General features: G+C 39.1%; 1 protein-coding gene across 9 annotated transcripts in view; it reads right to left on the minus strand.

The window, feature by feature from the left end:
- HEATR5A (HEAT repeat containing 5A) overlaps positions 1-11,649 on the minus strand; it is a 111,753-nt gene extending 100,104 nt beyond the window's left edge. For 8 of the 9 annotated variants that reach the window (XM_013047443.2, XM_013047441.2, XM_013047442.2 and 5 more), the window contains exons 1-2: positions 11,522-11,649; positions 7,253-7,292 (exon numbers count right to left, since the gene is read on the minus strand). The gene's annotated coding sequence lies outside the window, so the exon portion shown is untranslated. The remainder of the gene's footprint in view (positions 1-7,252; positions 7,293-11,521) is intronic. The other variant, XM_004775764.3, reaches the window with a different exon arrangement.
- Between the last annotated feature and the right edge of the window lie 706 nt (positions 11,650-12,355).

Raw genomic sequence — 12,355 nt, forward strand, 5'->3', positions numbered from 1 at the left:
TTTTTCAAACTACGAATATGCTACTTGAAAAAAAACATTTGTAGGGGCGCCTGGGTGGCTCAGTGGGTTTAAGCCGCTGCCTTCGGCTCAGGTCATGATCTCAGGGTCTTGGGATCAAGTCCCGAATCGGGCTCTCTGCTCAGCAGGGAGCCTGCTTCCCTTCCTCTCTCTCTGCCTGCCTCTGCTTACTTGTGATCTCTCTCTGTCAAATGAATAAATAAAATCTTTAAAAACAAAACAAAACAAAACATTTGTAAAATTACCCCCCGTAATGCCAGCCATTATTTTTGACAAAGCTAACACTTGGCCACTTACCATGAGTGCTTTATATTTTCTCAAAAAATTCACAAAATTGTTCAAGAAACAGCCAGCTATTTTTAGATGAAGAAACTGATGCAAAGAAAAACTAAGTAACAGTCCTAATGTCTTGATGAATTTGGATGTATACTTAAGCAGTCTGACTCTAGATAATATGTGCTTTAACCACCAGATACTCTACTGCCACTTTCATCCAATCAAGTCCTTCCAATACCTCAAAATCAGCCATTTCTAAAAAAAGCTTAGAACATGTAGAGAATTTGTGGATAATATGGAACAGATCACTGTACTATTTCCTAAAAAAATGAACACCAGATTCCTTATTTTAATACATATGAGAATCTAGTAATACAACAAATGTTACCAAAAGAATTCTCAGGGTATTCATAATATATACTATAAATTTCCATGAATGCAATGTAATCTTAAGTATTAATCAAAACATGGCACAACAGTCATTTCCAGACCTAAGTAAGCTGTCCCGTGGAGAAACATAAACAGGTACCTGTTATGGATACTAGTCCTGTATTTTAAAAAGGTACACAAGAATATTACGTTACAGGGATGCCTGGGTGGCTCAGTTGGTTAAGCATCTGCCTTTAGTTCAGGTCATGATCCCAGGATCCCCACATTGGGAGCCTGCTTCTCCCTCTGCCTCCTGCTCCCCCTGCTTGGGCTCTCTCTCTCTGACAAATAAATAAGGTAAAGTCTTTAAGAAAAAAAAAAAAAAGAATATTACTTTACAGTCAAATATTGTATATGCTTGCTAACACAAAGCCATTAGCTGAACTAAGCCTACAAACACCTTCAATGCATTTTAGCCCATAAATTTTTCTGAAGCACCGTTTGTTTCCTTTGTAATAACTGCTCATATTTTGTGTACGACAGATACTCCTAGTGACTCAATCATAATTTTCATCCCTGAAGTCTTCTATATAGAGAAAAACAGGCACTGTGTACTAGACCTAAGGTTCTAATGTACTGTCCTACTACATGACTCTCAAAGTGGGATACCCGTAGTAGTGTGCCCACAGAATACATATACTGGAGGATCAAAATTTACTTAACCATTTCCTCTCTGACATTAACTTAAAACATTATACTAAAATAAATACACATATAATATGCACTAGAAGACAAAATTAATGGTATTTCAAGATAAAACATGAACCTTCAGAAAAATCTGAAGCATGACAAGCCTTTGTAGACCTCTTTTAATAAAATCACCGCCCCCCCCCCAACACCCACCACAACCCCACCAAAATTCACTCCCCTCTGCTGGTAAGAATACCAGTGTAGTGGAAATGTTTAAGAACAACCAAGTTGCTAGTAAGCTGAACTATATGAACTGCCATTTTTATACTTCAAAAAAATGGCTGAATATTAGCAAATTCACATGGTTCAATTTAAGTATCATGTTCAGTCTTCAAAGGCTTGGCATAGTGTAAGAAAGGCTAATGTCTCCATTCTGCATAGTGTTCTTACACCAGTGACTTTATTATCCTGGAGTAATACATCTGTATAAATATTGTTGACTGCTGAGATAAAAAGGAACCACCTCTTCAGAAGTTAATCTTATTATCATGAAGGGCTAATTTTCCATCTGAAGATGAGTTCACATCAAATTTGTATAGGCAAAGAAGTGTAGCACCTGTAAGAATTTTATTTTTTCACCTTCAACAATTTTATTCATTTAAAATATTTTTTAGGGGGGAGAGGAGAGCGAGAGAGACTCTTAAGCAAGCTCCACGCCCAGTTTGGATCCCGATGGGGTCTTGTTCTTAAACCCTGAGATCACGACCTGAGTTGAAATCAAGAGTCCGACTCAACTGACTGAGCCACCCAGGAGACCCTAAAATATTTTATTTTTAAATAATTTCTACACCCGATGTAGGGCTTAAACTCACAAGCCCAAGATCGACCAACTGAGCCAGCCAGGCACCCTTCACCTTCAGCAACTTCAAAAATAACACAAAACAAAATAGCCTACAGATGCCAGTCCTGATAGTGTTAACATGATTTTCTCTATATACGGTTTAAAGATTTATTTTGGTAGAGATAAGAACATATTTAAAATATAGTTAAGATTTATGGGGAAAAGAGTCTTCCTAATCAATCTTTTGGTCACTTAGTTTCTTAAAATGACTCATTATATCACTGTGAAGAGGGAAAAGAGAAAAAATCGCAATAATCAAAAAGAACAACAAACAAACACAAAATAAGATGAATCTGTTGCTTTGTTTTTCTTTCCAGAGCATGAAAAGACCAATTTACAATATGAACAAACCATTATGCAGTAAGTGGAACTAATTCCAGAATGCATCAAGTGTGTGAAGTTTTGAAATATATCACATGTAAATTTAAATTACTTCCTTCAACTCTCACTTCTCTAAAAGTTATCACAATAGCTTCAATTCAGCTTTAGTTTTTAGTTTCCTCAGTTTTGTTCAAAAAGCATAAAGTAAACAACAATGACAAAAAACCCTCTCAGAAATCTCCCCCACTTCAGGAAACATACATAAATCTTAAAATCCAAACCTTTCCCCAAAAACAAAACAGTAATTAGAATTAATCTAGAAAGAACCTGGAGCATTTCTTTCCTGACCTAATTTAAGACTCTCTTTGACCTGTGAATTCAGGCTTTGCAAGATTATAGGTTACAAAATACCAACTCATAAGTTACAGAGGGCTTTAGGTCATGCTTAAAATGTTGCCTAAGGGAGCCTGCCCCTGGTAAAGAAAAAATGAGGTCTTTTTTTTTTTTTAATTGTACTTTAAGTATCTGTAGGCACAGTCCTAAAGTTGGTCTGCTGACATATTTGTAATTTTATAATTATAAATTATAATTAAATTTTATAATTTATAATTTCAGAGTTCTTTAATACAGTTTTATCTTCATAATTTTTAAATCTTGTATCTATTCCATCTTCAAATCGGAAATATCTTGCTTTTTTCTTTCTAAATAGACTCACTATCTTAAAATTCAGCTAGGGGTGCCAAAGTGATGCAGTCAGGTAAGCATCTGACTCTTGTTTTTTTTTTGTTTTTTGTTTTTTGTTTTTAATATTTTATTTATTTATTTGACAGACAGAGATCACAAGTAGGCAGAGAAGCAGGCAGAGAGAGAGGAAGCAGGCTCCCCGCTGAGCAGAGAGCCCAATGCGGGGCTCGATCCCAGGACCTGGGATCATGACCTGAGCTGAAGACAGAGGCTTTAAACCACTGAGCCACCCAGGTGCCCCTGACTCTTGGTTTTGGCACAGGTTGTCATCTCAGGGTCTTGAGACTGAGCCTTGGTCGGGCTCTGTGTTCAGCAGAGTCTGCTTTAGACTCTTCTCTGCCCCTCCCCCTGTGTGCACACTTGCTAAAATAAATAAATAAATCTTACAAAAATAGTAAAATTCAGCTAAAAGACCACTTCCTTCAGGAAAGCTTCCATGATTAATTCTCCTATTCTTACACTGTTTTCTCTTGGTATAGCACTTCTTCCATTATATTTATTGTCTTTAAAATGTTTGGCTTCTCCGGCTATCACTTAAAATTGTGAGATTCTTCGGACATTTTTCCAAATCATGACTTAAAAATCTTAACATTAATTATTAGAGTAGTAGCATGGATAATGTTTTTCTCTATCTCCAAATTTTTAGTGATTTTAAAGCTTTTAAAATGAAACCCTTAAAAACCAATAAACAAACTAAACTTCTGTTACATTTCTAACTTTTAAAATTCACAGTACCATTTGTCGGCATCATCTCGGTAATATCACAAATGAGGAGGACACATGTATAGGCTGCTGTTGTAGTTTCTGGCTATGCCTTTCACCTTCCTAGGAGACTCCCAAATCACAATGGCAATAGCAGCTATTACTCACTGAGCCAGGAAATTTTTAGGTGCTTAACTTATACCATCTCTAATCATCACAAGGAAGAAAGCAAGGAAGATACTACTGGTCCTCATTTTATGGATAAAGAAACTAGTAAGATATTCTCTTTCCTCACTGATAGGAAGCCTTTCCACAGGAGGGAGAAGGAAAAACAGAATTTTTAGATGAAAATGTAAGGAACAAAATATGCAGAATAAATGGCATGGGGAGGGAAGAGGTCATTACTCTACATTTGGGCTCCTTCTCTATTTACCCTACATTTTTCTGTAAGTCACAAAACTGGCTTCATCTTCTAACTCTTCCAAGGATAAGGAGTCCAAAGAATTAAAGAGGGAGTGTTCTGAAAATAGCAAGCAGAACAACACAAAGAAGATAGGTAAGTTCTTAAAATTAAAGGAAACTAAGTGTATCATGATAGCAGACCTGTAACAATGCAGACAAGTGGTTCATAATTCTAGCTGCTTTAAAAAAAAAATACCAAAGCCAAATCTAAAACAATCAAATCAGAATCTCTAAAGGTTGGGGTGCTGTAAATAAATGGATTTTTCATTTAACCACTACCATCAAATCCCCACTAACACTATTAATTTTTAGGCCAAAATACTCAGGCTAGATTATAATATGGATGGTTTTAATAGCTGATTAACAACTACTACTCTCCTAAATTTCTTCTATTAAACTGGGTAAGAAAGATTTATCTTGATATTTTTAGATAAGCTATAGCAACTGAAACTGCTTTAGAAAGCAGAATGACAATGACATTCAAACCCATGATATTATTAGGGATGAACCTAATCTTAGTCTAATTCTTTATTAAGAACCTTAAAAATAAAAATAAGTTACTATTAGTTAATATTTTAAAATGTTGGGGCGCCTGGGTGGCTTAGTGGGTTAAGCCTCTGCCTGCGGCTCGGGTTGTGGTCTCAGGGTCCTGGGATCGAACCCCACATTGGGCTCTCTGCTCAGCAGGGATCCTGCTTCCCTTTCTCTCTCTGCCTGCCTCTCTGCCTACTTGTGATCTCTCTATCAAATAAATAAATAAAATATTTTTAAAAATAAAAAAATATATATTTTAAAATGTTTAGTGTACAATGATTGAAGCCCAAAAGGAATTTAATTGAATGGCTCAAAATCACATGTACATAAAATCTAAATACGGTAAGTACAAAAACTTTAAAAGCTAACACCAAGAATTTAGAAAACCTAATAGTTTCATAGTGACAGCACAAAGAGGTACTCTTTTGGAAAATATATCAGAAATCATACAAATATCCAAGTTATCTGACAAAAGCATCCTGCTTTTGAAAATTCATGCTAAAGAAGGGGTGACCGGGTGGCTCAGTTGGTTTAGCATCTGCCTTTGGCTCAGTTCATGACCTCGGGGTCCTAGAATCAAGCTACCCCCATCAGGATCCCTGTTCAGCCCGGAGCTTGCTTCTCCCTTTCCTTCTGCCCACCACTCCCCCTGTTTTCATTTGCTCTCTTTCTGTCAAATAAATAAATAAAATCTTAAAAAAAAAGGAAAAAGAAAAAGAAAATTCATGTTAAAGAAAGATAAAGGAAAATATCAGAAGCATTAGTGTTGATTATAGTCCTATAAAGGTGGTAACTGGAAAATTCGAAGTCCAACATTAGAGAAATGGTTAAATAAATTTTGAAAGAAAAAATAAATTTTGGCATATTCAAATATTAGATTCTCATTAAAAATTATAATTAAAGGGGCACCTGGCTGGCTCGGTCAGCAGATCATGTGACTCTTGATCTTGGGGTGATAAATTCGAGTCCCACATTGTTGGGGGTAGAGTTTACTTTAAAAAATTTATAATTATGAAAACTACCAGTGCAGAAGCTTACATAGTAAAAGAGGGTCCTGTAGGTAAAAGCAGTGTTTCCTGAAGTGTTTTTATAGAACAGTAGTACCAAAGAATGAAGATGTGTTGTGGGGGGGCAGGGAGGAGGTCTAAAACCAAATACTTTTAGAAAATGCCAAATTGGCCCTTTCTTTCCTATACAGCGTCTCTATACATGCAATATGGTAATGGGCACTATATACTACCAGGAGGGCATGTATATATATAGTACTCAGTGTTTTAACTACAGACATCTTCCCAAACTCTACCTCTTTCTCTCTTCCTCCCTCCCTCTTTTTTTCCCTCTCTAGGTTCCTCACCCAGTGTGAACCCAACATGGGGCTTGAACTCATGACCCTGAGATCAAGACCTGAGCCCACACCAAGAGTCGGATGCTTAACTGACTAAGCCACCCAAGCATCCCACTATGTTTTTCTTCCCCGCCGACCAGCTGGGAATGTTGTGAAACTAGTGTTCTACAGAACACAATCTTCGCAATAACATCATTAAATACTATAAATCAATAAATTTAAATACTTCTTTTTATTCATACTATGATAGGATTTTTATTAGAAGACTATATAACAAATTAATATCATACCTACTTAAAAGTAGCCATTTCTGATTAGTATTTTGGATCAAATTATTTAACATTAAATATTCTAAATTTAAACAGAATCTTCTCTTAGCTATTCCTAAAATATGAATAAAAGAAAAGATGCTTTTTAATTAATCTAGTAATAGGTTAATAACACACATAAAAATGTGTGTTATTCCTACTTATAACTAAGTTTCACATCACACAACTTCCAAACTAAAAACAGCTTGTTGTGCCATAAATTAAACATTCTGGGGAGAATTCTGACTATAAATTCTCATAAAAATAAACTTAAGTCATGTTTATTGTCATTTCACACAAAGTCTAACTTGTAACATGCCCAGTCACTGCACTATCATATTTTAATATATAATGAAAAACCATCAAGTACAGCAAGATTCCAAGACTGTTTCCTGCAAACTTGGTAGGGATGGGGAGAATGCTGCTTATCACTGCATACACACCAACAGGAATGGCAGATGCACACAGCTCCAAGAACCAACAGAAAACACATCCTATGAGATACAGACGTTAGGGTGAAAATAGGAATTATGGGGAAATTTATGAACTGGCATAAGAAACACAAGCAGGGACGTGACTTACTTTGCTTTCCTCTTCTGTTTTTCTGAGGTACTGCAGATCACTGTTAGGGATGAGAAAAATGATGGAAACAGAATTAACTGAAGGAGGCTGCCAACGGGGGCCCCACTGAAGTCCTAATGGTTCTGCCAATTCTCATTCCAGATTACAAAAGAGAAAAATCCCTGAAGGGTAAAAGAAAGTGTTGTGTGGAAGCAAGGGGAACTCAGCAGTACAAACCAACTCTAAGGCAGTGATCCGAGAAGGACCTAACATTTTTTGTGACAATTCACTTAAAAGTAGAAACGTTTAATCCTTCTAACACTGAAACTTGATTATTATTACCCTCATTTTACAGATAATGGTAATAAGAAACATGTCCAAGGTCAAGATGTTATTTAAAGCAAAGTAAGATAATGTCTCCATCTGTCTGGTTTTAATGTTCGTGTTCCTTCAACTACTTCATACAGTCTCTTCATAAGTGTCTCTAATCACTATTACTGACAGGTACTGCCATAGCCACTGAAGCATCTAATCATTATAATTTTATTATTCTTTTTCATCACTTCATTCTCCTCTTATGTCGGTACTTTGAGGCTTTTTGTTAAAGTGTGAGGTCTTCTAGAGACATCAACTTTCAAAGGATTCTTTCCATCTAGACAGTAAATCAATAAGTATCAACAGTGTTAGTTCAGTCTTTGGATATTCTTGACAATTTTTATCACTCTTTGTTCCACAAATCAACTCTTCCATCTCCCTCTAGGAAGACAGATTTCATTCTGGGCATTGAGGAGTGCCAGAAGGCATATTTTAAGATAGAAAATTTATCCTTCCTTTATTTCCCATCTCACTCATCTGAAAATAACTATCTAAACAACCTCACTACTTGGTACACCAAGTTACAACTCCAGTAAGAAGAAAACAAAGAAAGTTCTTTGTTTTGCTTTGTTTTGTATGTGTGGGTTTTTTAAATTAATTTATTTATTCGACAGATACAGATCACAAGTAGGCAGAGAGGCAGGCAGAGAGAGAGAGGAGGAAGCAGGCTCCCCGCTGAGCAGAGAGCCTAATGCGGGACTCAATCCCGGGACCCTGAGATCATGACCCGAGCCGAAGGCAGAGGCTCAACCCACCGAGCCACCCAGGCGCCCCTTTATTTTGTTTTTTTAAAGGATATACAGTAATTAATTATTTTAAAGATCATGAACTTTCCTAATCTAAGTCTCTTGAGAGATCTCTAACAGCCTATTCATTCTTAGTTTAGGCATGATTAATAATCCAGTTATCTGGATTCTAGCTAGGGTGGAAAAGAACACCATATTAAAAGTGAAAGAGCAAAGTCATTGAGATCAGGAAGAAGTTAAAGCAGGATGCTAATGGTGATGGAAGCAATCAAAATACTATTTAATAAAGCAGAGACATTTTAAAAAGTAGGGCAACATGAGACTACTAAATACTACTAAGCAAAGTGCACCAGATGCCATTATTCTTCCAGATCAGCAGAGGCCAGGAATCCTTGCCCAGTTTTCCAATAATCTAATCTTGTATTTGCTATTTGTGAAATACGTCACTTAAGGCTTCTTGGTTTAGTCCCTGCGTACCTTACAATATCCCCCCTTCTCCCCGTTCAAACTGTGACTCTTATATCAGGGTTAGCATTCACAGAATCAGCCTTAATCCACACTATGGTCTGACATCTTGATTCTTCCTCAAGGCTCTCACTTCTGACTCACAGCAAACATGTCCTATGGAATACCCAGCCTAGAACTTAGCTACATTTCTGACCTTTGTGGAGTCCTACTGAAGGGGTTTTATTGACAGACACTGCTTCTTACTATCTGCCAGATCCCCAGCTATACTCCTAACTTTGCAAGTAGAGCTCCCTGGAACAACTCCATTCTGGCTGCACCCAAGTAATACAGTGAACATACCATCTATTACCTCTAACCTCCCAAAACAGTCTGGGGCAACACTCTGGCAATCAAATTCACTGATATTTCAGCAGCAAAAGATAAAACATATTCACATAAGGTGGGATTAAATAATAACTATAATGGCTTTATATCAGTTTGCATTATATTTTGCTGCCAAATGAGTTAAGAAAAAAACTTTCCAGAGCCTTTCCACACTGGAATTAAGATGAAGGGACTCTGTATATATATGTCTTTCTTTCCATTTTTTCCTTTCCAGCTCTCCTCCCAAAATATTAAAGAAAAAATTTTTTTCTTGGGTGTTTCAATAGGTAATTTCAATTTTCTGATAATTTTACTTATGTAAAAAATGTACTAAATAAATGAGGTATATTTTGGGTATATACACAAAAACATGTATATATTCATCATACAGATATCATACAAACACAGAAGGATATAAACAGATGCTACATATTTACCCACAGAAAAGCATTATCCAGGCAATAAGTATAACTAAGTTACTGAAGAAGCAGACATACAAAACATTTTATTTAGTGCAATTAGAACCATACCAGGGTTTTAAGATTAGTGATACAGTATATAAGCTCCAAAAAAAGGCTTTTTTCTTTTCTTTTCTTTTTGAAATGCAGAGGTCATTAAACTAGTTATCCAGGATTTAGAACAAAAGAATTTTAGAATAGTAAGGGGCCTAAACAAATTCAGTTTAACCTTTATTCTGTTCTTAAGATAATTAAGAAAGGCTAAAAAAAAACAAGTTATAAATGGCCTCAATCCCCTTTCTGAAGGAAACCTGGATGGAAGACAGATGCATTGCTTAAAAACAAAAGTACTTAGGGGCATCTGGGTGGCTCCGTGGGTTAAAGCCTCTGCCTTTGGCTCAGGTCATGATCCCAGGGTCCTAGGATCAAGCCCCGCATCTGGCTCTCTGCTCAGCAGGGAACTTGCTTCCTCCTCTCTCTCTGCCTGCCTCTCTGCCTACTTGTGATCCCTGTCTATCATAAATAAAATCTTAAAAAAAAAAAAAAGTACTTAAATTCAGGTCTCCTGTCAGGAATCTTTTCTTACATTATAGCTCTCATTCAAAAATAACTGCATTCTAAGACAAATCAAACGTCCAATACTTTTTTAATTGTCACTATTCTTATGTTATAAACCCTGTCTGCTTACCCATTAAGGAAAAAAAAAATCGATGGTATTAAAATGTAACACAACTCTCAGCTTCACTGTTGATCTAAAACGACTTTATTAAAGACACGATTTTTAAAACATGTGGAAATGAAACAAGATAAATTCTTCTCTCCCCATCCATCTAATGCTCAACTCTAAGGGGACTTCTGCTTTCCTTACACTTTAACCTCACTAGATTACTTTCTCCAAAAGTTAACAATACTTGTGGGTACATTCTCCCCCCCACCGCCCTTTCAGCATCTCCTCTAGGCTCCAAGTTCCTTCAGACTGCAAAGCCTACACACAAATGGTGCTGAATATTTGAATAAATAAGCGCACATAAAAATAATGTATAATTACGATCCTTAAGGAAGGAGCTCAAATCATCTGGCTTCTATTATCTGACTTGACAGTTATAAAAATCATCTTAACTTGCCAGAGGTATACATTACGTGACCAGTAAGTACCATAAAGCACTTTATAAAGTTCCTAAACACTTGATAATCACTCGAAATGACGCTTCGCTGGCCGAGAGTACAGCAAGAAGAAATGTTTCCTCACACTAATCAAATACTACTCCGGCAAAGGCTTTTTTTCTCGGAGAGAACTGGAAATGAGTCCTCACGTATAAGGCAGTATCCACTCCTTTTTCCAGAGCGCTTCTGGAAACCCGCCTTGAGGGTGAGGTGCGGGCGCTCAGAGAGCCTCGCCCGAAGCCCGGGTTGGAGCCACGCTCCCGACGGACCTGGGGCGCAATGGGCGCCACTTGGGCGGGTCTGGCCAGTCGGGTTCCGACCTTCCAACCTTTCTCCACAGGCCAGGACTGCCGGGCTCCCGCCGGCGGGCAGAGTTCACGCCTACCTGTTGTGCTCCGGTAAAACCAGACTTTCCCGGAGCCGGGGGACAGGAAGACTGACCGCACTGGCCATTCGGCCGTCCCCGAGCACCAGTCCAGTTCCTCCTCGGCGAGTTCTGACCCCTTCAGCACGACACCTAATCCCTCCACGCATTCCCGCACTCAGGTTCCCCGCTTCCTCCACCACTCTGCAGCCGCGACCACCCTGGGGACCCCCAAGCCGCCCAACTCACCGTGCAGGCCCGGGGGTGATGTCCCTCCCAGTGGACAGGCAGCTCGGGCACCGCCCCCCTCGCGCCCGCAGTGTCTCCACTCCCAGGATCCCAGACTGCTCACCTTCTGGGGTCCCCACCGGTTCAGTGCCCTTCCCAGTCCTGCCACGTTACCGGCTCCACAAAACAGCAGGGCAGCGCCGAGACTCGCCGGCGGCGGCGACTGCGAGACAGTGCGGCGGGAGGGGCGCGCGAGAGGCGGAGCCGGAAAGCCCGGAGCGCGGCGGGAGCCAACGATTGGGAGCGCGCCCTGCGCCGCGCCGCCGATTCTAGGCCTCCTCAGCCGGCCGCCGAGCCATCGAGCACCCACTCTGGCAGGCGTGATTGCTCCACCGCCGAAAGAGCGATGGGGGAGAGTGCTGCCCAAGTTAACTGAGGCGGGGGCGGTGGCTATGCAGTAGGTAGATCTTGGCCACAACTATTTTTGTCTGTTGTCATCGCCAGCCAGAATCCTTAGGAGCTGCACGGGAGCATCTGAAGGCCAAGACGCACGGAGTCTGAAGAAATTTAGGCAGGGAGTGCTGTGGGTGTGGATGGTGTTACGTTAAACAGGGAAGGGACCCTAGAGAGCTTTGTGGAGCTACTTCTGGTCTTTGAGCTGAGACGCTGGGGCCTGACAAAGCGCCTTACTCAGGGTCACACACAGAGTCAGTGGTGGAATTGGGATTCACAGCCACTTGGCTCCAAGTCAAGTGCGTTTTTCCAGTATACTCAGCGTTCTGAATATAATTTTCAGTGTTTATTTTGAAACAGTCTCAAGGTTACAATAATGTTGCAACTATAGGACAACGAACATTTTTCCTGAACCATTTGCTATTCAAGTTGCCGACATGATGCCCTATTATTCCTAAATACTTCAGCGTGTCTTACTAATAGTCACCCTCATCTATGTAATCAC

This window comes from Mustela putorius, unplaced genomic scaffold (assembly GCF_011764305.1).
Source record: "Mustela putorius furo isolate JIRA1106 unplaced genomic scaffold, ASM1176430v1.1 tig00003898_pilon_pilon_pilon, whole genome shotgun sequence".
Taxonomy (NCBI): domain Eukaryota; kingdom Metazoa; phylum Chordata; class Mammalia; order Carnivora; family Mustelidae; genus Mustela; species Mustela putorius.